Source organism: Phyllobates terribilis, unplaced genomic scaffold, assembly GCF_046119375.1.
Source record: "Phyllobates terribilis strain yellow unplaced genomic scaffold, ASM4611937v1 Scaffold_94__1_contigs__length_6153435, whole genome shotgun sequence".
Taxonomy (NCBI): domain Eukaryota; kingdom Metazoa; phylum Chordata; class Amphibia; order Anura; family Dendrobatidae; genus Phyllobates; species Phyllobates terribilis.
In genome coordinates, this window is record NW_027362854.1 from 424,979 (window position 1) to 449,018 (window position 24,040).

At 43.7% G+C, this 24,040-nt stretch overlaps 14 non-coding genes and 1 pseudogene across 14 annotated transcripts; all 15 read left to right on the top strand.

Moving 5' to 3' along the window:
• The first annotated feature begins 3,237 nt into the window (after nucleotides 1-3,237).
• On the top strand, nucleotides 3,238-3,418 carry LOC141197920 (U2 spliceosomal RNA; annotated as a pseudogene).
• A 1,115-nt stretch (nucleotides 3,419-4,533) lies between these two features.
• On the top strand, nucleotides 4,534-4,724 carry LOC141198061 (U2 spliceosomal RNA). The gene has a single exon (XR_012270026.1). It is a non-coding gene; the product is annotated as a U2 spliceosomal RNA (small nuclear RNA).
• A 1,115-nt stretch (nucleotides 4,725-5,839) lies between these two features.
• On the top strand, nucleotides 5,840-6,030 carry LOC141198063 (U2 spliceosomal RNA). The gene has a single exon (XR_012270028.1). It is a non-coding gene; the product is annotated as a U2 spliceosomal RNA (small nuclear RNA).
• A 1,115-nt stretch (nucleotides 6,031-7,145) lies between these two features.
• Nucleotides 7,146-7,336, top strand: LOC141198064 (U2 spliceosomal RNA). The gene has a single exon (XR_012270029.1). It is a non-coding gene; the product is annotated as a U2 spliceosomal RNA (small nuclear RNA).
• A 1,111-nt stretch (nucleotides 7,337-8,447) lies between these two features.
• LOC141198065 (U2 spliceosomal RNA) lies at nucleotides 8,448-8,638 on the top strand. Its single transcript, XR_012270030.1, has one exon. It is a non-coding gene; the product is annotated as a U2 spliceosomal RNA (small nuclear RNA).
• A 1,111-nt stretch (nucleotides 8,639-9,749) lies between these two features.
• On the top strand, nucleotides 9,750-9,940 carry LOC141198066 (U2 spliceosomal RNA). Its single transcript, XR_012270031.1, has one exon. It is a non-coding gene; the product is annotated as a U2 spliceosomal RNA (small nuclear RNA).
• A 1,115-nt stretch (nucleotides 9,941-11,055) lies between these two features.
• On the top strand, nucleotides 11,056-11,246 carry LOC141198067 (U2 spliceosomal RNA). The gene has a single exon (XR_012270032.1). It is a non-coding gene; the product is annotated as a U2 spliceosomal RNA (small nuclear RNA).
• Nucleotides 11,247-12,357: 1,111 nt separating this feature from the next.
• On the top strand, nucleotides 12,358-12,548 carry LOC141198068 (U2 spliceosomal RNA). The gene has a single exon (XR_012270033.1). It is a non-coding gene; the product is annotated as a U2 spliceosomal RNA (small nuclear RNA).
• Nucleotides 12,549-13,663: 1,115 nt separating this feature from the next.
• Nucleotides 13,664-13,854, top strand: LOC141198069 (U2 spliceosomal RNA). Its single transcript, XR_012270034.1, has one exon. It is a non-coding gene; the product is annotated as a U2 spliceosomal RNA (small nuclear RNA).
• A 1,115-nt stretch (nucleotides 13,855-14,969) lies between these two features.
• LOC141198070 (U2 spliceosomal RNA) lies at nucleotides 14,970-15,160 on the top strand. The gene has a single exon (XR_012270035.1). It is a non-coding gene; the product is annotated as a U2 spliceosomal RNA (small nuclear RNA).
• Nucleotides 15,161-16,275: 1,115 nt separating this feature from the next.
• LOC141198071 (U2 spliceosomal RNA) lies at nucleotides 16,276-16,466 on the top strand. The gene has a single exon (XR_012270036.1). It is a non-coding gene; the product is annotated as a U2 spliceosomal RNA (small nuclear RNA).
• Nucleotides 16,467-17,581: 1,115 nt separating this feature from the next.
• On the top strand, nucleotides 17,582-17,772 carry LOC141198072 (U2 spliceosomal RNA). The gene has a single exon (XR_012270037.1). It is a non-coding gene; the product is annotated as a U2 spliceosomal RNA (small nuclear RNA).
• A 1,111-nt stretch (nucleotides 17,773-18,883) lies between these two features.
• Nucleotides 18,884-19,074, top strand: LOC141198075 (U2 spliceosomal RNA). The gene has a single exon (XR_012270039.1). It is a non-coding gene; the product is annotated as a U2 spliceosomal RNA (small nuclear RNA).
• A 2,953-nt stretch (nucleotides 19,075-22,027) lies between these two features.
• Nucleotides 22,028-22,218, top strand: LOC141197976 (U2 spliceosomal RNA). The gene has a single exon (XR_012269975.1). It is a non-coding gene; the product is annotated as a U2 spliceosomal RNA (small nuclear RNA).
• Nucleotides 22,219-23,332: 1,114 nt separating this feature from the next.
• On the top strand, nucleotides 23,333-23,523 carry LOC141198076 (U2 spliceosomal RNA). Its single transcript, XR_012270040.1, has one exon. It is a non-coding gene; the product is annotated as a U2 spliceosomal RNA (small nuclear RNA).
• Nucleotides 23,524-24,040: the final 517 nt, after the last annotated feature.

The window sequence follows — 24,040 nt, forward strand, 5'->3', positions numbered from 1 at the left end:
GGGGAGGTGTGTAATATGTGAGTTAAATTGTAGGGGGTGGAGGGTTAGGGTGGTAAATATGTATGCACCAATAGATAAAGGGGAGAGGCTGGAAATTTTTGAGAAATTATGTTTTTTTTTATCTGGCAAAATGCCAATAATTTTTGTTGGAGATTTCAATTGTGTGACGGAGGGGGATAAGATGGATGTTACAGGTAAAAGACTCAAGAGTCTTGTGGCGGATTTTTCCTTACAGGATGCTGCGGAAGTTTTTTTAGGTAATCCACCTCCTGCGACCTATAAGGCCGACAGGGGAGGCATAGAGTCTAGAATAGACCGTATCTTCTTTTCTTCACAAAATGTTATTTGTAGGAATTTCCAGCAGGAAGATGTTCCCTTCTCTGACCATGTGTGTTTGAGGGCACGTCTAGAAGGTAAGATTTCCTTTGTATATGGTGGTGGCGTGTGGAAACTTAATGTGCGTTTGCTGGAAGATAATAGGATCATGCGTGATTTTAGGCGAATGTATGTTAGGTGGAGGGATAAAAAAAGGGATTACAGGAATGTGCTTGAGTGGTGGGACTGGATGAAGAGTGAGATTGGTTTTTTCTTTAGAAAAAGGGGCAGGAGGAAAGCAGCAATGAATAGAGCAAAATTTAATGATTTAAGCTCTAGACTGGAGTGGCTGAGGAAGTTAAGGATGATTGGAGTGGATGTGGATGTTTTGATGTGTCAAGTGAAAGAAGAGATTAAGAAATATATTGAGGGTAAAGGGAAAGAAATTATTTACCGTTCTAAGATTGAACATTTGGAGAAAAATGAGAAATGCACAAGGTTTTTTTTCAAAAAAGTTTTTGGGAAGAAAGTAGATATGGATGAGGTGGTGAATGGCGATGGGGTGTGTGTGAGTGGGAAGGATGTGATGCAGGAGGTGGTGTTGTTTTATAAGGAGTTGTATGGGGAAAAATGGGTTGATGATAGGATGTTGACTGATGCTTTGGGGTGTTTAGAAGGTTGTTTGGGTGAGGATGAACGTGAAATATTGGATGATGTAATTGTGTTGGATGAAGTTAAAAAAGTGGTGATGTCTGCGAGTAAGAATAAAACACCTGGGAAGGATGGACTGCCCGTGGAGTTATATGTTAAGGAATGGGACACGATGGGAAATGACTTATTGGAGGTGTGCCAGTATATGTTCACGGAGAATATGTTGAGTGAATCTATGAGAGATGGGGTGGTGGTTTTGGTTCATAAGAAAGGTGATAAAAAGGATTTGGGGAATTGGAGGCCAATCACCCTTTTGAATGCAGACTATAAGGTGTTTAGTAAATTGTTGGCTAGCCGGATGCGGGAAGTGATTGGCGGTGTGGTGGATGAAGATCAAGTGTGTGCAGTGCCTGGGAGAAGTATGACTGAAAATTTGGTGTTGTTGCGTGATGTGATTGGGGATTGTATGAGTCGTAAGCAGAAATGTTTGTTGTTTTCGGTTGATTTTGAAAAAGCTTTTGACCGTGTGTCACATAGCTTTATGTTTAAGGTTTTGTCTAAGATGGGTTATTCCAGGAATTTTGTAAACTGTGTTAGGAGTTTGTATTGTAATGTTTCAAGTGAATTTTTGGTGAATGGGTGGTTGAGTGAGAAAGTGAGAATTAAATCAGGAGTGCGTCAGGGGTGCCCTATGTCCCCTTTTTTGTTTATTAGTGTGATTGAAGTGTTGATGTGTATGGTTAGGAAGGATAAGGTTATGAGAGGTGTGATGATTCCTGGGAGTAATGGAAAGGATGTGAGAATTCTAGGTTACATGGATGATGTAGTGATTGTGAGTGGGAATATGGCTGCGATGAGTAGGGCAAGGTTGATATTAAGTTTGTTTTGTAGTGTCTCAGCTTTTAAGGTCAATTGGACTAAGAGTTCCTTTAAATGTTTTGGTGAGAGGAATGTACGGATGGATGGTGTGAGGTGTGAGGATGGTGCAATAAAGGTGCTTGGGATTAAGTTTAATGATGATTTGAAAGGAAATGAGAGTTGGGAACATTGTGGGGTGAGAGTGGTGCGCAAGTTGAATTTTTGGCGAATGAGAGAATTAACTCTGACTGGGAAAGTTCTGATTATTAAGGCGGTTATTTTGCCTATTTTGTTGTTTGTTGCGAATGTATATCCTGCTGCTTTTAAGAAAATTAGGAAAACTGAGAAATTCATCTTTAATTTTCTTTGGGGAAGTCGCATGGAGAAATTGAAACGGGAATATGTCTATAAGTTATGTGTAAATGGTGGTTTGGATTTTCCAAATATTGATTTCTTTTTAGGGATTAGTTACGTGAAAATGGTGGTGGTGGTTCTAGGGAAAAGTAATAAGTGTGCTTATATGATGAAGTATTCGGCTGGATGGATGCTTTATGGCTTAAAGTGGGTCAAAAGGGATGCTAGAGTGCCTGTTGCTTTTAAGTGTCCTGTATGGTATGGTTGTGTTGAGAAATTTGTAAGGAAGTATGATTTGTTGTCCGTTAACATGAGTGATTTTAGGCAAAAGAAGAAAGTCATTAGGATGGTGCGTGAGCGTGAGGTGGTATGTAATATCAATGGGTTGAGAGGGGAGGAAGTAACCGAGATGTGGAGAAAATTAAGTATAGATGGTTTGACTAACAGACAGAGAGATATCGCTTGGATGATATTGCATGACATTTTGCCTGTTAGAGATGTGCAAAAGAAGAGGGATTTAGTTAAATCTGAGGTATGCCCGAGGGATGGATGTGGTTTGAGAGAGCATGTTAGACATATGGTATGGGATTGTGATTTTGCATATGATGTATGGAAGGGTATAGGGGGACTTTGCAAGGAATTGGTGGGTGTAAAGTATGTAAATTGGAAACTTGCTATGTTTGGGATGGGTGCATGTAGTAGAATTAAGGATAGGATTTTATGGTTGTTGGTGGTGTGTGTAATTGAAAGTTTGTGGGATGCGAGGAATTTGTTAGTTTTTAAAAGGAAGAAAATGTCAGTTAATGAATGTTTGAGATTGATTCTGTCACGTATGTATGTAATATACCTCTGGGATCAGGAACGTGGAAGTATTATAGATGCTGAAGGGATCTGGAAGTTTAAAAAGTGGAGGTTTTTGGTAAAGTTTAATTAGTAGTGTATAATGTACCTGATGATAAGGTTTGGTTTTATTTTTGATTATATACCAAGTGTGATGAAAGGCTAAGTGTCAATGAAAGGCTTTTGTAAGTCGATTTGATTGAGCTTATGCTCCGGCCTATCTGATTTGGAAAAAAAAAAAAAAAAATCTGTTCTTATCAGTTTAATATCTGATACGTCCCCTATCTGGGGACCATATATTAAATGGATTTTTAGAACAGGGAGATGGAAAAAGAGCTTGCTCTGTCCACTCCACGCATTGACCTGGTATTGCAGTATCTCCAGGACCGGTGCACCCCTTCTTTAATGCAGTTTCTAAAATCAGAAAGAATTGAATTCAATGTTTTTTGTTCATTTTGCTTGTTTGTCGGATTTGGGGATGGACTCTTTGGCTTTGCTTTTCTTCTCCTCATTGGATTTTTCATGTTCAAAGTTGCAGAAGCCAGATTACAAGCTCATTTTGGTTCAACTTCAGCAACTGTGCATTGCATTGCCATGTAATGTGATGCAATGCTATCTTTCTAGCTCTCCCTTTTTACTTCCTTTTGGATAAACAGACATATTAGGCAAGCATTTTGGAGCTTTCACCTAAATAACTACAGGTGGTGAGATAAGCTGCACAATATAATTGACCTTTCAGTATATTGTTGCACACACACCATCTATTTAGCAAATGCCCTTGTTATCAACAGCAGCCTTTTAAACTCACCTGAGCTAACAGGTATGTGCGCTGGTTACTCTGCTGCGCTTAAAATTTATTTTTTGGTTTGCTACAATGCCTTTTCTGAAACGTTGTCTCCTTCTGCTGGAACACTGACTTCTTTCATTTAATGCCTGCAGACTATAAAAGAGAACCCAACCCAAAAAGTTTGGTTGATTAGTCTGTGGCATTCTGTTAAACTGTTGCTTATGGCGGTCTCTGTGAGCTTCTCAGCGACATTCAGCCAGCCAGGTATCCTGCCTGCAGTAGATGGAATGTGGCAATGGAACGCTGGCTGCGCGTGTCATAATAGGCTCTGAGCCTTTATATACCTGTGCACAGCAGCAGCCACCTTCAGTCTGCTGCTGGACAGCCAGCAGCAGCAGCAGCAGGAGAGGTATGTAATCAGGAGCCCTCCTGCTAAGGGTAGACAGCTGCTCGTTCCACCCCACCCCCCGCCTTAATTGGTTCTCCTCCCTTCCAACGGTGTTGAGGCGGGTGGGAACAGCAGGGGGTGAAGGTGCTGTGTTTAAAGAGGTGGAGTTATGCAGATCTAAAACGCGTGGATTGCAGCAGCAGCAAGCCGAAAAGTGCAGGCATGTAAGGGATCTAGAGGTTGACAACATGTCTTCTTAACGGGAGTCCAGGAGCTCATCTCCACAAATGGACTTTTCAGGATCCTTGGGTGGCTCCGTAGTTTGAAACCAATTCTGGTTATCGCTTCTCGGCCTTTTGGCTAAGATCAAGTGTAGTATCTGTTCTTATCAGTTTAATATCTGATACGTCCCCTATCTGGGGACCATATATTAAATGGATTTTTAGAACAGGGAGATGGAAAAAGAGCTTGCTCTGTCCACTCCACGCATTGACCTGGTATTGCAGTATCTCCAGGACCGGTGCACCCCTTCTTTAATGCAGTTTCTAAAATCAGAAAGAATTGAATTCAATGTTTTTTGTTCATTTTGCTTGTTTGTCGGATTTTGGGATGGACTCTTTGGCTTTGCTTTTCTTCTCCTCATTGGATTTTTCATGTTCAAAGTTGCAGAAGCCAGATTACAAGCTCATTTTGGTTCAACTTCAGCAACTGTGCATTGCATTGCCATGTAATGTGATGCAATGCTATCTTTCTAGCTCTCCCTTTTTACTTCCTTTTGGATAAACAGACATATTAGGCAAGCATTTTGGAGCTTTCACCTAAATAACTACAGGTGGTGAGATAAGCTGCACAATATAATTGACCTTTCAGTATATTGTTGCACACACACCATCTATTTAGCAAATGCCCTTGTTATCAACAGCAGCCTTTTAAACTCACCTGAGCTAACAGGTATGTGCGCTGGTTACTCTGCTGCGCTTAAAATTTCTTTTTTGGTTTGCTACAATGCCTTTTCTGAAACGTTGTCTCCTTCTGCTGGAACACTGACTTCTTTCATTTAATGCCTGCAGACTATAAAAGAGAACCCAACCCAAAAAGTTTGGTTGATTAGTCTGTGGCATTCTGTTAAACTGTTGCTTATGGCGGTCTCTGTGAGCTTCTCAGCGACATTCAGCCAGCCAGGTATCCTGCCTGCAGTAGATGGAATGTGGCAATGGAACGCTGGCTGCGCGTGTCATAATAGGCTCTGAGCCTTTATATACCTGTGCACAGCAGCAGCCACCTTCAGTCTGCTGCTGGACAGCCAGCAGCAGCAGCAGCAGGAGAGGTATGTAATCAGGAGCCCTCCTGCTAAGGGTAGACAGCTGCTCGTTCCACCCCACCCCCCGCCTTAATTGGTTCTCCTCCCTTCCAACGGTGTTGAGGCGGGTGGGAACAGCAGGGGGTGAAGGTGCTGTGTTTAAAGAGGTGGAGTTATGCAGATCTAAAACGCGTGGATTGCAGCAGCAGCAAGCCGAAAAGTGCAGGCATGTAAGGGATCTAGAGGTTGACAACATGTCTTCTTAACGGGAGTCCAGGAGCTCATCTCCACAAATGGACTTTTCAGGATCCTTGGGTGGCTCCGTAGTTTGAAACCAATTCTGGTTATCGCTTCTCGGCCTTTTGGCTAAGATCAAGTGTAGTATCTGTTCTTATCAGTTTAATATCTGATACGTCCCCTATCTGGGGACCATATATTAAATGGATTTTTAGAACAGGGAGATGGAAAAAGAGCTTGCTCTGTCCACTCCACGCATTGACCTGGTATTGCAGTATCTCCAGGACCGGTGCACCCCTTCTTTAATGCAGTTTCTAAAATCAGAAAGAATTGAATTCAATGTTTTTTGTTCATTTTGCTTGTTTGTCGGATTTTGGGATGGACTCTTTGGCTTTGCTTTTCTTCTCCTCATTGGATTTTTCATGTTCAAAGTTGCAGAAGCCAGATTACAAGCTCATTTTGGTTCAACTTCAGCAACTGTGCATTGCATTGCCATGTAATGTGATGCAATGCTATCTTTCTAGCTCTCCCTTTTTACTTCCTTTTGGATAAACAGACATATTAGGCAAGCATTTTGGAGCTTTCACCTAAATAACTACAGGTGGTGAGATAAGCTGCACAATATAATTGACCTTTCAGTATATTGTTGCACACACACCATCTATTTAGCAAATGCCCTTGTTATCAACAGCAGCCTTTTAAACTCACCTGAGCTAACAGGTATGTGCGCTGGTTACTCTGCTGCGCTTAAAATTTCTTTTTTGGTTTGCTACAATGCCTTTTCTGAAACGTTGTCTCCTTCTGCTGGAACACTGACTTCTTTCATTTAATGCCTGCAGACTATAAAAGAGAACCCAACCCAAAAAGTTTGGTTGATTAGTCTGTGGCATTCTGTTAAACTGTTGCTTATGGCGGTCTCTGTGAGCTTCTCAGCGACATTCAGCCAGCCAGGTATCCTGCCTGCAGTAGATGGAATGTGGCAATGGAACGCTGGCTGCGCGTGTCATAATAGGCTCTGAGCCTTTATATACCTGTGCACAGCAGCAGCCACCTTCAGTCTGCTGCTGGACAGCCAGCAGCAGCAGCAGCAGGAGAGGTATGTAATCAGGAGCCCTCCTGCTAAGGGTAGACAGCTGCTCGTTCCACCCCACCCCCCGCCTTAATTGGTTCTCCTCCCTTCCAACGGTGTTGAGGCGGGTGGGAACAGCAGGGGGTGAAGGTGCTGTGTTTAAAGAGGTGGAGTTATGCAGATCTAAAACGCGTGGATTGCAGCAGCAGCAAGCCGAAAAGTGCAGGCATGTAAGGGATCTAGAGGTTGACAACATGTCTTCTTAACGGGAGTCCAGGAGCTCATCTCCACAAATGGACTTTTCAGGATCCTTGGGTGGCTCCGTAGTTTGAAACCAATTCTGGTTATCGCTTCTCGGCCTTTTGGCTAAGATCAAGTGTAGTATCTGTTCTTATCAGTTTAATATCTGATACGTCCCCTATCTGGGGACCATATATTAAATGGATTTTTAGAACAGGGAGATGGAAAAAGAGCTTGCTCTGTCCACTCCACGCATTGACCTGGTATTGCAGTATCTCCAGGACCGGTGCACCCCTTCTTTAATGCAGTTTCTAAAATCAGAAAGAATTGAATTCAATGTTTTTTGTTCATTTTGCTTGTTTGTCGGATTTTGGGATGGACTCTTTGGCTTTGCTTTTCTTCTCCTCATTGGATTTTTCATGTTCAAAGTTGCAGAAGCCAGATTACAAGCTCATTTTGGTTCAACTTCAGCAACTGTGCATTGCATTGCCATGTAATGTGATGCAATGCTATCTTTCTAGCTCTCCCTTTTTACTTCCTTTTGGATAAACAGACATATTAGGCAAGCATTTTGGAGCTTTCACATAAATAACTACAGGTGGTGAGATAAGCTGCACAATATAATTGACCTTTCAGTATATTGTTGCACACACACCATCTATTTAGCAAATGCCCTTGTTATCAACAGCAGCCTTTTAAACTCACCTGAGCTAACAGGTATGTGCGCTGGTTACTCTGCTGCGCTTAAAATTTCTTTTTTGGTTTGCTACAATGCCTTTTCTGAAACGTTGTCTCCTTCTGCTGGAACACTGACTTCTTTCATTTAATGCCTGCAGACTATAAAAGAGAACCCAACCCAAAAAGTTTGGTTGATTAGTCTGTGGCATTCTGTTAAACTGTTGCTTATGGCGGTCTCTGTGAGCTTCTCAGCGACATTCAGCCAGCCAGGTATCCTGCCTGCAGTAGATGGAATGTGGCAATGGAACGCTGGCTGCGCGTGTCATAATAGGCTCTGAGCCTTTATATACCTGTGCACAGCAGCAGCCACCTTCAGTCTGCTGCTGGACAGCCAGCAGCAGCAGCAGGAGAGGTATGTAATCAGGAGCCTTCCTGCTAAGGGTAGACAGTTGCTCGTTCCACCCCACCCCCGCCTTAATTGGTTCTCCTCCCTTCCAACGGTGTTGAGGCGGGTGGGAACAGCAGGGGGTGAAGGTGCTGTGTTTAAAGAGGTGGAGTTATGCAGATCTAAAACGCGTGGATTGCAGCAGCAGCAAGCCGAAAAGTGCAGGCATGTAAGGGATCTAGAGGTTGACAACATGTCTTCTTAACGGGAGTCCAGGAGCTCATCTCCACAAATGGACTTTTCAGGATCCTTGGGTGGCTCCGTAGTTTGAAACCAATTCTGGTTATCGCTTCTCGGCCTTTTGGCTAAGATCAAGTGTAGTATCTGTTCTTATCAGTTTAATATCTGATACGTCCCCTATCTGGGGACCATATATTAAATGGATTTTTAGAACAGGGAGATGGAAAAAGAGCTTGCTCTGTCCACTCCACGCATTGACCTGGTATTGCAGTATCTCCAGGACCGGTGCACCCCTTCTTTAATGCAGTTTCTAAAATCAGAAAGAATTGAATTCAATGTTTTTTGTTCATTTTGCTTGTTTGTCGGATTTTGGGATGGACTCTTTGGCTTTGCTTTTCTTCTCCTCATTGGATTTTTCATGTTCAAAGTTGCAGAAGCCAGATTACAAGCTCATTTTGGTTCAACTTCAGCAACTGTGCATTGCATTGCCATGTAATGTGATGCAATGCTATCTTTCTAGCTCTCCCTTTTTACTTCCTTTTGGATAAACAGACATATTAGGCAAGCATTTTGGAGCTTTCACCTAAATAACTACAGGTGGTGAGATAAGCTGCACAATATAATTGACCTTTCAGTATATTGTTGCACACACACCATCTATTTAGCAAATGCCCTTGTTATCAACAGCAGCCTTTTAAACTCACCTGAGCTAACAGGTATGTGCGCTGGTTACTCTGCTGCGCTTAAAATTTCTTTTTTGGTTTGCTACAATGCCTTTTCTGAAACGTTGTCTCCTTCTGCTGGAACACTGACTTCTTTCATTTAATGCCTGCAGACTATAAAAGAGAACCCAACCCAAAAAGTTTGGTTGATTAGTCTGTGGCATTCTGTTAAACTGTTGCTTATGGCGGTCTCTGTGAGCTTCTCAGCGACATTCAGCCAGCCAGGTATCCTGCCTGCAGTAGATGGAATGTGGCAATGGAACGCTGGCTGCGCGTGTCATAATAGGCTCTGAGCCTTTATATACCTGTGCACAGCAGCAGCCACCTTCAGTCTGCTGCTGGACAGCCAGCAGCAGCAGCAGGAGAGGTATGTAATCAGGAGCCTTCCTGCTAAGGGTAGACAGTTGCTCGTTCCACCCCACCCCCGCCTTAATTGGTTCTCCTCCCTTCCAACGGTGTTGAGGCGGGTGGGAACAGCAGGGGGTGAAGGTGCTGTGTTTAAAGAGGTGGAGTTATGCAGATCTAAAACGCGTGGATTGCAGCAGCAGCAAGCCGAAAAGTGCAGGCATGTAAGGGATCTAGAGGTTGACAACATGTCTTCTTAACGGGAGTCCAGGAGCTCATCTCCACAAATGGACTTTTCAGGATCCTTGGGTGGCTCCGTAGTTTGAAACCAATTCTGGTTATCGCTTCTCGGCCTTTTGGCTAAGATCAAGTGTAGTATCTGTTCTTATCAGTTTAATATCTGATACGTCCCCTATCTGGGGACCATATATTAAATGGATTTTTAGAACAGGGAGATGGAAAAAGAGCTTGCTCTGTCCACTCCACGCATTGACCTGGTATTGCAGTATCTCCAGGACCGGTGCACCCCTTCTTTAATGCAGTTTCTAAAATCAGAAAGAATTGAATTCAATGTTTTTTGTTCATTTTGCTTGTTTGTCGGATTTTGGGATGGACTCTTTGGCTTTGCTTTTCTTCTCCTCATTGGATTTTTCATGTTCAAAGTTGCAGAAGCCAGATTACAAGCTCATTTTGGTTCAACTTCAGCAACTGTGCATTGCATTGCCATGTAATGTGATGCAATGCTATCTTTCTAGCTCTCCCTTTTTACTTCCTTTTGGATAAACAGACATATTAGGCAAGCATTTTGGAGCTTTCACCTAAATAACTACAGGTGGTGAGATAAGCTGCACAATATAATTGACCTTTCAGTATATTGTTGCACACACACCATCTATTTAGCAAATGCCCTTGTTATCAACAGCAGCCTTTTAAACTCACCTGAGCTAACAGGTATGTGCGCTGGTTACTCTGCTGCGCTTAAAATTTCTTTTTTGGTTTGCTACAATGCCTTTTCTGAAACGTTGTCTCCTTCTGCTGGAACACTGACTTCTTTCATTTAATGCCTGCAGACTATAAAAGAGAACCCAACCCAAAAAGTTTGGTTGATTAGTCTGTGGCATTCTGTTAAACTGTTGCTTATGGCGGTCTCTGTGAGCTTCTCAGCGACATTCAGCCAGCCAGGTATCCTGCCTGCAGTAGATGGAATGTGGCAATGGAACGCTGGCTGCGCGTGTCATAATAGGCTCTGAGCCTTTATATACCTGTGCACAGCAGCAGCCACCTTCAGTCTGCTGCTGGACAGCCAGCAGCAGCAGCAGCAGGAGAGGTATGTAATCAGGAGCCCTCCTGCTAAGGGTAGACAGCTGCTCGTTCCACCCCACCCCCCGCCTTAATTGGTTCTCCTCCCTTCCAACGGTGTTGAGGCGGGTGGGAACAGCAGGGGGTGAAGGTGCTGTGTTTAAAGAGGTGGAGTTATGCAGATCTAAAACGCGTGGATTGCAGCAGCAGCAAGCCGAAAAGTGCAGGCATGTAAGGGATCTAGAGGTTGACAACATGTCTTCTTAACGGGAGTCCAGGAGCTCATCTCCACAAATGGACTTTTCAGGATCCTTGGGTGGCTCCGTAGTTTGAAACCAATTCTGGTTATCGCTTCTCGGCCTTTTGGCTAAGATCAAGTGTAGTATCTGTTCTTATCAGTTTAATATCTGATACGTCCCCTATCTGGGGACCATATATTAAATGGATTTTTAGAACAGGGAGATGGAAAAAGAGCTTGCTCTGTCCACTCCACGCATTGACCTGGTATTGCAGTATCTCCAGGACCGGTGCACCCCTTCTTTAATGCAGTTTCTAAAATCAGAAAGAATTGAATTCAATGTTTTTTGTTCATTTTGCTTGTTTGTCGGATTTTGGGATGGACTCTTTGGCTTTGCTTTTCTTCTCCTCATTGGATTTTTCATGTTCAAAGTTGCAGAAGCCAGATTACAAGCTCATTTTGGTTCAACTTCAGCAACTGTGCATTGCATTGCCATGTAATGTGATGCAATGCTATCTTTCTAGCTCTCCCTTTTTACTTCCTTTTGGATAAACAGACATATTAGGCAAGCATTTTGGAGCTTTCACCTAAATAACTACAGGTGGTGAGATAAGCTGCACAATATAATTGACCTTTCAGTATATTGTTGCACACACACCATCTATTTAGCAAATGCCCTTGTTATCAACAGCAGCCTTTTAAACTCACCTGAGCTAACAGGTATGTGCGCTGGTTACTCTGCTGCGCTTAAAATTTCTTTTTTGGTTTGCTACAATGCCTTTTCTGAAACGTTGTCTCCTTCTGCTGGAACACTGACTTCTTTCATTTAATGCCTGCAGACTATAAAAGAGAACCCAACCCAAAAAGTTTGGTTGATTAGTCTGTGGCATTCTGTTAAACTGTTGCTTATGGCGGTCTCTGTGAGCTTCTCAGCGACATTCAGCCAGCCAGGTATCCTGCCTGCAGTAGATGGAATGTGGCAATGGAACGCTGGCTGCGCGTGTCATAATAGGCTCTGAGCCTTTATATACCTGTGCACAGCAGCAGCCACCTTCAGTCTGCTGCTGGACAGCCAGCAGCAGCAGCAGGAGAGGTATGTAATCAGGAGCCTTCCTGCTAAGGGTAGACAGCTGCTCGTTCCACCCCACCCCCGCCTTAATTGGTTCTCCTCCCTTCCAACGGTGTTGAGGCGGGTGGGAACAGCAGGGGGTGAAGGTGCTGTGTTTAAAGAGGTGGAGTTATGCAGATCTAAAACGCGTGGATTGCAGCAGCAGCAAGCCGAAAAGTGCAGGCATGTAAGGGATCTAGAGGTGGACAACATGTCTTCTTAACGGGAGTCCAGGAGCTCATCTCCACAAATGGACTTTTCAGGATCCTTGGGTGGCTCCGTAGTTTGAAACCAATTCTGGTTATCGCTTCTCGGCCTTTTGGCTAAGATCAAGTGTAGTATCTGTTCTTATCAGTTTAATATCTGATACGTCCCCTATCTGGGGACCATATATTAAATGGATTTTTAGAACAGGGAGATGGAAAAAGAGCTTGCTCTGTCCACTCCACGCATTGACCTGGTATTGCAGTATCTCCAGGACCGGTGCACCCCTTCTTTAATGCAGTTTCTAAAATCAGAAAGAATTGAATTCAATGTTTTTTGTTCATTTTGCTTGTTTGTCGGATTTTGGGATGGACTCTTTGGCTTTGCTTTTCTTCTCCTCATTGGATTTTTCATGTTCAAAGTTGCAGAAGCCAGATTACAAGCTCATTTTGGTTCAACTTCAGCAACTGTGCATTGCATTGCCATGTAATGTGATGCAATGCTATCTTTCTAGCTCTCCCTTTTTACTTCCTTTTGGATAAACAGACATATTAGGCAAGCATTTTGGAGCTTTCACCTAAATAACTACAGGTGGTGAGATAAGCTGCACAATATAATTGACCTTTCAGTATATTGTTGCACACACACCATCTATTTAGCAAATGCCCTTGTTATCAACAGCAGCCTTTTAAACTCACCTGAGCTAACAGGTATGTGCGCTGGTTACTCTGCTGCGCTTAAAATTTCTTTTTTGGTTTGCTACAATGCCTTTTCTGAAACGTTGTCTCCTTCTGCTGGAACACTGACTTCTTTCATTTAATGCCTGCAGACTATAAAAGAGAACCCAACCCAAAAAGTTTGGTTGATTAGTCTGTGGCATTCTGTTAAACTGTTGCTTATGGCGGTCTCTGTGAGCTTCTCAGCGACATTCAGCCAGCCAGGTATCCTGCCTGCAGTAGATGGAATGTGGCAATGGAACGCTGGCTGCGCGTGTCATAATAGGCTCTGAGCCTTTATATACCTGTGCACAGCAGCAGCCACCTTCAGTCTGCTGCTGGACAGCCAGCAGCAGCAGCAGCAGGAGAGGTATGTAATCAGGAGCCCTCCTGCTAAGGGTAGACAGCTGCTCGTTCCACCCCACCCCCCGCCTTAATTGGTTCTCCTCCCTTCCAACGGTGTTGAGGCGGGTGGGAACAGCAGGGGGTGAAGGTGCTGTGTTTAAAGAGGTGGAGTTATGCAGATCTAAAACGCGTGGATTGCAGCAGCAGCAAGCCGAAAAGTGCAGGCATGTAAGGGATCTAGAGGTTGACAACATGTCTTCTTAACGGGAGTCCAGGAGCTCATCTCCACAAATGGACTTTTCAGGATCCTTGGGTGGCTCCGTAGTTTGAAACCAATTCTGGTTATCGCTTCTCGGCCTTTTGGCTAAGATCAAGTGTAGTATCTGTTCTTATCAGTTTAATATCTGATACGTCCCCTATCTGGGGACCATATATTAAATGGATTTTTAGAACAGGGAGATGGAAAAAGAGCTTGCTCTGTCCACTCCACGCATTGACCTGGTATTGCAGTATCTCCAGGACCGGTGCACCCCTTCTTTAATGCAGTTTCTAAAATCAGAAAGAATTGAATTCAATGTTTTTTGTTCATTTTGCTTGTTTGTCGGATTTTGGGATGGACTCTTTGGCTTTGCTTTTCTTCTCCTCATTGGATTTTTCATGTTCAAAGTTGCAGAAGCCAGATTACAAGCTCATTTTGGTTCAACTTCAGCAACTGTGCATTGCATTGCCATGTAATGTGATGCAATGCTATCTTTCTAGCTCTCCCTTTTTACTTCCTTTTGGATAAACAGACATATTAGGCAAGCATTTTGGAGCTTTCACCTAAATAACTACAGGTGGTGAGATAAGCTGCACAATATAATTGACCTTTCAGTATATTGTTGCACACACACCATCTATTTAGCAAATGCCCTTGTTATCAACAGCAGCCTTTTAAACTCACCTGAGCTAACAGGTATGTGCGCTGGTTACTCTGCTGCGCTTAAAATTTCTTTTTTGGTTTGCTACAATGCCTTTTCTGAAACGTTGTCTCCTTCTGCTGGAACACTGACTTCTTTCATTTAATGCCTGCAGACTATAAAAGAGAACCCAACCCAAAAAGTTTGGTTGATTAGTCTGTGGCATTCTGTTAAACTGTTGCTTATGGCGGTCTCTGTGAGCTTCTCAGCGACATTCAGCCAGCCAGGTATCCTGCCTGCAGTAGATGGAATGTGGCAATGGAACGCTGGCTGCGCGTGTCATAATAGGCTCTGAGCCTTTATATACCTGTGCACAGCAGCAGCCACCTTCAGTCTGCTGCTGGACAGCCAGCAGCAGCAGCAGCAGGAGAGGTATGTAATCAGGAGCCCTCCTGCTAAGGGTAGACAGCTGCTCGTTCCACCCCACCCCCCGCCTTAATTGGTTCTCCTCCCTTCCAACGGTGTTGAGGCGGGTGGGAACAGCAGGGGGTGAAGGTGCTGTGTTTAAAGAGGTGGAGTTATGCAGATCTAAAACGCGTGGATTGCAGCAGCAGCAAGCCGAAAAGTGCAGGCATGTAAGGGATCTAGAGGTTGACAACATGTCTTCTTAACGGGAGTCCAGGAGCTCATCTCCACAAATGGACTTTTCAGGATCCTTGGGTGGCTCCGTAGTTTGAAACCAATTCTGGTTATCGCTTCTCGGCCTTTTGGCTAAGATCAAGTGTAGTATCTGTTCTTATCAGTTTAATATCTGATACGTCCCCTATCTGGGGACCATATATTAAATGGATTTTTAGAACAGGGAGATGGAAAAAGAGCTTGCTCTGTCCACTCCACGCATTGACCTGGTATTGCAGTATCTCCAGGACCGGTGCACCCCTTCTTTAATGCAGTTTCTAAAATCAGAAAGAATTGAATTCAATGTTTTTTGTTCATTTTGCTTGTTTGTCGGATTTTGGGATGGACTCTTTGGCTTTGCTTTTCTTCTCCTCATTGGATTTTTCATGTTCAAAGTTGCAGAAGCCAGATTACAAGCTCATTTTGGTTCAACTTCAGCAACTGTGCATTGCATTGCCATGTAATGTGATGCAATGCTATCTTTCTAGCTCTCCCTTTTTACTTCCTTTTGGATAAACAGACATATTAGGCAAGCATTTTGGAGCTTTCACCTAAATAACTACAGGTGGTGAGATAAGCTGCACAATATAATTGACCTTTCAGTATATTGTTGCACACACACCATCTATTTAGCAAATGCCCTTGTTATCAACAGCAGCCTTTTAAACTCACCTGAGCTAACAGGTATGTGCGCTGGTTACTCTGCTGCGCTTAAAATTTCTTTTTTGGTTTGCTACAATGCCTTTTCTGAAACGTTGTCTCCTTCTGCTGGAACACTGACTTCTTTCATTTAATGCCTGCAGACTATAAAAGAGAACCCAACCCAAAAAGTTTGGTTGATTAGTCTGTGGCATTCTGTTAAACTGTTGCTTATGGCGGTCTCTGTGAGCTTCTCAGCGACATTCAGCCAGCCAGGTATCCTGCCTGCAGTAGATGGAATGTGGCAATGGAACGCTGGCTGCGCGTGTCATAATAGGCTCTGAGCCTTTATATACCTGTGCACAGCAGCAGCCACCTTCAGTCTGCTGCTGGACAGCCAGCAGCAGCAGCAGCAGGAGAGGTATGTAATCAGGAGCCCTCCTGCTAAGGGTAGACAGCTGCTCGTTCCACCCCACCCCCCGCCTTAATTGGTTCTCCTCCCTTCCAACGGTGTTGAGGCGGGTGGGAACAGCAGGGGGTGAAGGTGCTGTGTTTAAAGAGGTGGAGTTATGCAGATCTAAAACGCGTGGATTGCAGCAGCAGCAAGCCGAAAAGTGCAGGCATGTAAGGGATCTAGAGGTTGACAACATGTCTTCTTAACGGGAGTCCAGGAGCTCATCTCCACAAATGGACTTTTCAGGATCCTTGGGTGGCTCCGTAGTTTGAAACCAATTCTGGTTATCGCTTCTCGGCCTTTTGGCTAAGATCAAGTGTAGTATCTGTTCTTATCAGTTTAATATCTGATACGTCCCCTATCTGGGGACCATATATTAAATGGATTTTTAGAACAGGGAGATGGAAAAAGAGCTTGCTCTGTCCACTCCACGCATTGACCTGGTATTGCAGTATCTCCAGGACCGGTGCACCCCTTCTTTAATGCAGTTTCTAAAATCAGAAAGAATTGAATTCAATGCTTTTTGTTCATTTTGCTTGTTTGTCGGATTTTGGGATGGACTCTTTGGCTTTGCTTTTCTTCTCCTCATTGGATTTTTCATGTTCAAAGTTGCAGAAGCCAGATTACAAGCTCATTTTGGTTCAACTTCAGCAACTGTGCATTGCATTGCCATGTAATGTGATGCAATGCTATCTTTCTAGCTCTCCCTTTTTACTTCCTTTTGGATAAACAGACATATTAGGCAAGCATTTTGGAGCTTTCACCTAAATAACTACAGGTGGTGAGATAAGCTGCACAATATAATTGACCTTTCAGTATATTGTTGCACACACACCATCTATTTAGCAAATGCCCTTGTTATCAACAGCAGCCTTTTAAACTCACCTGAGCTAACAGGTATGTGCGCTGGTTACTCTGCTGCGCTTAAAATTTCTTTTTTGGTTTGCTACAATGCCTTTTCTGAAACGTTGTCTCCTTCTGCTGGAACACTGACTTCTTTCATTTAATGACTGCAGACTATAAAAGAGAACCCAACCCAAAAAGTTTGGTTGATTATTCTGTGGCATTCTGTTAAACTGTTGCTTATGGCGGTCTCTGTGAGCTTCTCAGCGACATTCAGCCAGCCAGGTATCCTGCCTGCAGTAGATGGAATGTGGCAATGGAACGCTGGCTGCGCGTGTCATAATAGGCTCTGAGCCTTTATATACCTGTGCACAGCAGCAGCCACCTTCAGTCTGCTGCTGGACAGCCAGCAGCAGCAGCAGCAGGAGAGGTATGTAATCAGGAGCCCTCCTGCTAAGGGTAGACAGCTGCTCGTTCCACCCCACCCCCCGCCTTAATTGGTTCTCCTCCCTTCCAACGGTGTTGAGGCGGGTGGGAACAGCAGGGGGTGAAGGTGCTGTGTTTAAAGAGGTGGAGTTATGCAGATCTAAAACGCGTGGATTGCAGCAGCAGCAAGCCGAAAAGTGCAGGCATGTAAGGGATCTAGAGGTTGACAACATGTCTTCTTAACGGGAGTCCAGGAGCTCATCTCCACAAATGGACTTTTCAGGATCCTTGGGTGGCTCCGTAGTTTGAAACCAATTCTGGTTATCGCTTCTCGGCCTTTTGGCTAAGATCAAGTGTAGTATCTGTTCTTATCAGTTTAATATCTGATACGTCCCCTATCTGGGGACCATATATTAAATGGATTTTTAGAACAGGGAGATGGAAAAAGAGCTTGCTCTGTCCACTCCACGCATTGACCTGGTATTGCAGTATCTCCAGGACCGGTGCACCCCTTCTTTAATGCAGTTTCTAAAATCAGAAAGAATTGAATTCAATGTTTTTTGTTCATTTTGCTTGTTTGTCGGATTTTGGGATGGACTCTTTGGCTTTGCTTTTCTTCTCCTCATTGGATTTTTCATGTTCAAAGTTGCAGAAGCCAGATTACAAGCTCATTTTGGTTCAACTTCAGCAACTGTGCATTGCATTGCCATGTAATGTGATGCAATGCTATCTTTCTAGCTCTCCCTTTTTACTTCCTTTTGGATAAACAGACATATTAGGCAAGCATTTTGGAGCTTTCACCTAAATAACTACAGGTGGTGAGATAAGCTGCACAATATAATTGACCTTTCAGTATATTGTTGCACACACACCATCTATTTAGCAAATGCCCTTGTTATCAACAGCAGCCTTTTAAACTCACCTGAGCTAACAGGTATGTGCGCTGGTTACTCTGCTGCGCTTAAAATTTCTTTTTTGGTTTGCTACAATGCCTTTTCTGAAACGTTGTCTCCTTCTGCTGGAACACTGACTTCTTTCATTTAATGCCTGCAGACTATAAAAGAGAACCCAACCCAAAAAGTTTGGTTGATTAGTCTGTGGCATTCTGTTAAACTGTTGCTTATGGCGGTCTCTGTGAGCTTCTCAGCGACATTCAGCCAGCCAGGTATCCTGCCTGCAGTAGATGGAATGTGGCAATGGAACGCTGGCTGCGCGTGTCATAATAGGCTCTGAGCCTTTATATACCTGTGCACAGCAGCAGCCACCTTCAGTCTGCTGCTGGACAGCCAGCAGCAGCAGCAGGAGAGGTATGTAATCAGGAGCCTTCCTGCTAAGGGTAGACAGCTGCTCGTTCCACCCCACCCCCGCCTTAATTGGTTCTCCTCCCTTCCAACGGTGTTGAGGCGGGTGGGAACAGCAGGGGGTGAAGGTGCTGTGTTTAAAGAGGTGGAGTTATGCAGATCTAAAACGCGTGGATTGCAGCAGCAGCAAGCCGAAAAGTGCAGGCATGTAAGGGATCTAGAGGTTGACAACATGTCTTCTTAACGGGAGTCCAGGAGCTCATCTCCACAAATGGACTTTTCAGGATCCTTGGGTGGCTCCGTAGTTTGAAACCAATTCTGGTTATCGCTTCTCGGCCTTTTGGCTAAGATCAAGTGTAGTATCTGTTCTTATCAGTTTAATATCTGATACGTCCCCTATCTGGGGACCATATATTAAATGGATTTTTAGAACAGGGAGATGGAAAAAGAGCTTGCTCTGTCCACTCCACGCATTGACCTGGTATTGCAGTATCTCCAGGACCGGTGCACCCCTTCTTTAATGCAGTTTCTAAAATCAGAAAGAATTGAATTCAATGTTTTTTGTTCATTTTGCTTGTTTGTCGGATTTTGGGATGGACTCTTTGGCTTTGCTTTTCTTCTCCTCATTGGATTTTTCATGTTCAAAGTTGCAGAAGCCAGATTACAAGCTCATTTTGGTTCAACTTCAGCAACTGTGCATTGCATTGCCATGTAATGTGATGCAATGCTATCTTTCTAGCTCTCCCTTTTTACTTCCTTTTGGATAAACAGACATATTAGGCAAGCATTTTGGAGCTTTCACCTAAATAACTACAGGTGGTGAGATAAGCTGCACAATATAATTGACCTTTCAGTATATTGTTGCACACACACCATCTATTTAGCAAATGCCCTTGTTATCAACAGCAGCCTTTTAAACTCACCTGAGCTAACAGGTATGTGCGCTGGTTACTCTGCTGCGCTTAAAATTTCTTTTTTGGTTTGCTACAATGCCTTTTCTGAAACGTTGTCTCCTTCTGCTGGAACACTGACTTCTTTCATTTAATGCCTGCAGACTATAAAAGAGAACCCAACCCAAAAAGTTTGGTTGATTAGTCTGTGGCATTCTGTTAAACTGTTGCTTATGGCGGTCTCTGTGAGCTTCTCAGCGACATTCAGCCAGCCAGGTATCCTGCCTGCAGTAGATGGAATGTGGCAATGGAACGCTGGCTGCGCGTGTCATAATAGGCTCTGAGCCTTTATATACCTGTGCACAGCAGCAGCCACCTTCAGTCTGCTGCTGGACAGCCAGCAGCAGCAGCAGCAGGAGAGGTATGTAATCAGGAGCCCTCCTGCTAAGGGTAGACAGCTGCTCGTTCCACCCCACCCCCCGCCTTAATTGGTTCTCCTCCCTTCCAACGGTGTTGAGGCGGGTGGGAACAGCAGGGGGTGAAGGTGCTGTGTTTAAAGAGGTGGAGTTATGCAGATCTAAAACGCGTGGATTGCAGCAGCAGCAAGCCGAAAAGTGCAGGCATGTAAGGGATCTAGAGGTTGACAACATGTCTTCTTAACGGGAGTCCAGGAGCTCATCTCCACAAATGGACTTTTCAGGATCCTTGGGTGGCTCCGTAGTTTGAAACCAATTCTGGTTATCGCTTCTCGGCCTTTTGGCTAAGATCAAGTGCAGTGATCTACCGGTTGCTGCCTTGGTCTTGGCTGAGAGGTGCCTTGGGTACCCGGCTCCTTGGCCTCGGGGGATCGCTGCATGTAGCAGTGCGGCTTCACCCCCTTGCTGCTTTTGGGGAGCCGGATTAGTCCCGGGGCAACGAGGGGCGATCAGCCTGCCTGCTTTTTTTAAGTAGGCGAGGAGGATTTTTGCCACCTTTGGTGTGAAGATATGGACGGGAGAAGCCCAAATATGCTGACCTGTGAAGAGGTCCCAGTTTTTGCAAGATTGAAGAATGCAGTGCGGTTTATTTTTTTGGATCCAGAGAAGAAGAAGTCTGGCTTGTTTTTTTTGGTAGAGAAGATTTTGTTTGGACTATTGGAAGTTCAAATGGAACAAGTTTTGTCTATGTTGGAGTTCCCGAAGAGAGGGATATATGATGTTATTTTTTGTTCAGAAGATATCTTTTCTGACTTTTGGAAGAGAATGGATCTAGTGAAGGAAGATTCGATACTTGAAGGTGTTTTTTTTGTGTCGCATTTTCCTAGGAAGGAAAGGCTAATAGTAATAAGGATGTATAGTCCTTTCATATTGGAAGAAGAGATCATGACCTTTTTATCCCGGTACTGTGAGAAAGTGAGTTCTGCTGGCAAAATGTTTAACCGATATGGTTTTTGGACCACGAGGTGGAGGTTCCTGGTCAAGTTCAAGGAAAGTTCGGATGGTGTTGTGGTACTCCCACCAAGTAGATTCAAAATCGGGACAGTTAATGGAGATATGTTCTTTACAGGTATGCCGAAGTTTTGTAGGCGTTGTAAACAGTATGGCCATGAAAAGGATTCCTGTACATTACAGTGGTGTGCCAAGTGTGAAGAAGTGGGACATAAGGCAGAGAATTGTGAAAAAAGTAAGAAATGTAATCTATGTGGTGGCAGTGGTCATTTATATGATTGCTGTCCTGTCAATAAAAGGGAGGAGAAGTCAGTTGACAAGGAAGATGGAAAAGAAGAAGAGTCTGAAGCTGCCCCCCATGATGAAACGGAAGAGAACATATCTCAAAAGAAGGAGGAACAAATAAGAGATATAAGAAAAGAAGGTGATCATATGGAAGAAGATACTGAGAGTGATATCACAGACGTTGAGATTGAAAATACTAGCTTGGAAGAAGAAGTGGAGGTGGATAGGGAGTCAGAAGATCAGGAGGAAAGTGAGTCCTCCAGTCAGGATGAAAAGGAAGGTGCTGTAAGTAATATGGAAGAGGAGGAGGAGGGTGAAGAAACTAGTGAAGAAGAAAGAGAGGATGTCGCATGTGAAGCCAGAGAAGAAATTGAAGGAGTTTTGTCATCTGGGAAGGACTCTAGTAAAGCAAAGGATGTTTCAGAAAAAAATATGAGGGAGATGGAGGAGAGACAAGAAGTGTTGAAAATGCTAAAGAGTTGTGAAGGGGGGAGTCAGGCTAGTCTAAGGCGCAAAGTGTGGAATAACATTTATAGCGATATGCATCGTTTTTTTTCAACTTACAGAATACCTCAGTCGTTGGCTAAAGAGGTAGAAGAAGCTTGGGATAGTCGGTTTCTGGATGGAAGGCTTTTGAATGCCTTGGCAGCATATGGCCTGAAGAGAGGAATGTTGCCTTAAATCGTAATGGTAAAGATTGTAATGTTGTGATGTAAAGAATATGGAATAACTGTATTGTGATAATATAAACGTATATATATAAAATAAGATTGGAAAAATGGATATATGACCCACAATGATGGATAACAACCTAATACCATTTGGAAATCATTGCAAAGCATGAAATGGTAAATATGGGACTTGTAATCTGAGTGGAAAAAAAAAAAAAAAAAAAAAAAAAAAATCTGTTCTTATCAGTTTAATATCTGATACGTCCCCTATCTGGGGACCATATATTAAATGGATTTTTAGAACAGGGAGATGGAAAAAGAGCTTGCTCTGTCCACTCCACGCATTGACCTGGTATTGCAGTATCTCCAGGACCGGTGCACCCCTTCTTTAATGCAGTTTCTAAAATCAGAAAGAATTGAATTCAATGTTTTTTGTTCATTTTGCTTGTTTGTCGGATTTTGGGATGGACTCTTTGGCTTTGCTTTTCTTCTCCTCATTGGATTTTTCATGTTCAAAGTTGCAGAAGCCAGATTACAAGCTCATTTTGGTTCAACTTCAGCAACTGTGCATTGCATTGCCATGTAATGTGATGCAATGCTATCTTTTTAGCTCTCCTTTTTACTTCCTTTTGGATAAACAGACATATTAGGCAAGCATTTTGGAGCTTTCACCTAAATAACTACAGGTGGTGAGATAAGCTGCACAATATAATTGACCTTTCAGTATATTGTTGCACACACACCATCTATTTAGCAAATGCCCTTGTTATCAACAGCAGCCTTTTAAACTCACCTGAGCTAACAGGTATGTGCGCTGGTTACTCTGCTGCGCTTAAAATTTCTTTTTTGGTTTGCTACAATGCCTTTTCTGAAACGTTGTCTCCTTCTGCTGGAACACTGACTTCTTTCATTTAATGCCTGCAGACTATAAAAGAGAACCCAACCCAAAAAGTTTGGTTGATTAGTCTGTGGCATTCTGTTAAACTGTTGCTTATGGCGGTCTCTGTGAGCTTCTCAGCGACATTCAGCCAGCCAGGTATCCTGCCTGCAGTAGATGGAATGTGGCAATGGAACGCTGGCTGCGCGTGTCATAATAGGCTCTGAGCCTTTATATACCTGTGCACAGCAGCAGCCACCTTCAGTCTGCTGCTGGACAGCCAGCAGCAGCAGCAGAAGGAGAGGTATGTAATCAGGAGCCCTCCTGCTAAGGGTAGACAGCTGCTCGTTCCACCCCACCCCCCGCCTTAATTGGTTCTCCTCCCTTCCAATGGTGTTGAGGCGGGTGGGAACAGCAGGGGGTGAAGGTGCTGTGTTTAAAGAGGTGGAGTTATGCAGATCTAAAACGCGTGGATTGCAGCAGCAGCAAGCCGAAAAGTGCAGGCATGTAAGGGATCTAGAGGTTGACAACATGTCTTCTTAACGGGAGTCCAGGAGCTCATCTCCACAAATGGACTTTTCAGGATCCTTGGGTGGCTCCGTAGTTTGAAACCAATTCTGGTTATCGCTTCTCGGCCTTTTGGCTAAGATCAAGTGTAGTATCTGTTCTTATCAGTTTAATATCTGATACGTCCCCTATCTGGGGACCATATATTAAATGGATTTTTAGAACAGGGAGATGGAAAAAGAGCTTGCTCTGTCCACTCCACGCATTGACCTGGTATTGCAGTATCTCCAGGACCGGTGCACCCCTTCTTTAATGCAGTTTCTAAAATCAGAAAGAATTGAATTCAATGTTTTTTGTTCATTTTGCTTGTTTGTCGGATTTTGGGATGGACTCTTTGGCTTTGCTTTTCTTCTCCTCATTGGATTTTTCATGTTCAAAGTTGCAGAAGCCAGATTACAAGCTCATTTTGGTTCAACTTCAGCAACTGTGCATTGCATTGCCATGTAATGTGATGCAATGCTATCTTTCTAGCTCTCCCTTTTTACTTCCTTTTGGATAAACAGACATATTAGGCAAGCATTTTGGAGCTTTCACCTAAATAACTACAGGTGGTGAGATAAGCTGCACAATATAATTGACCTTTCAGTATATTGTTGCACACACACCATCTATTTAGCAAATGCCCTTGTTATCAACAGCAGCCTTTTAAACTCACCTGAGCTAACAGGTATGTGCGCTGGTTACTCTGCTGCGCTTAAAATTTCTTTTTTGGTTTGCTACAATGCCTTTTCTGAAACGTTGTCTCCTTCTGCTGGAACACTGAC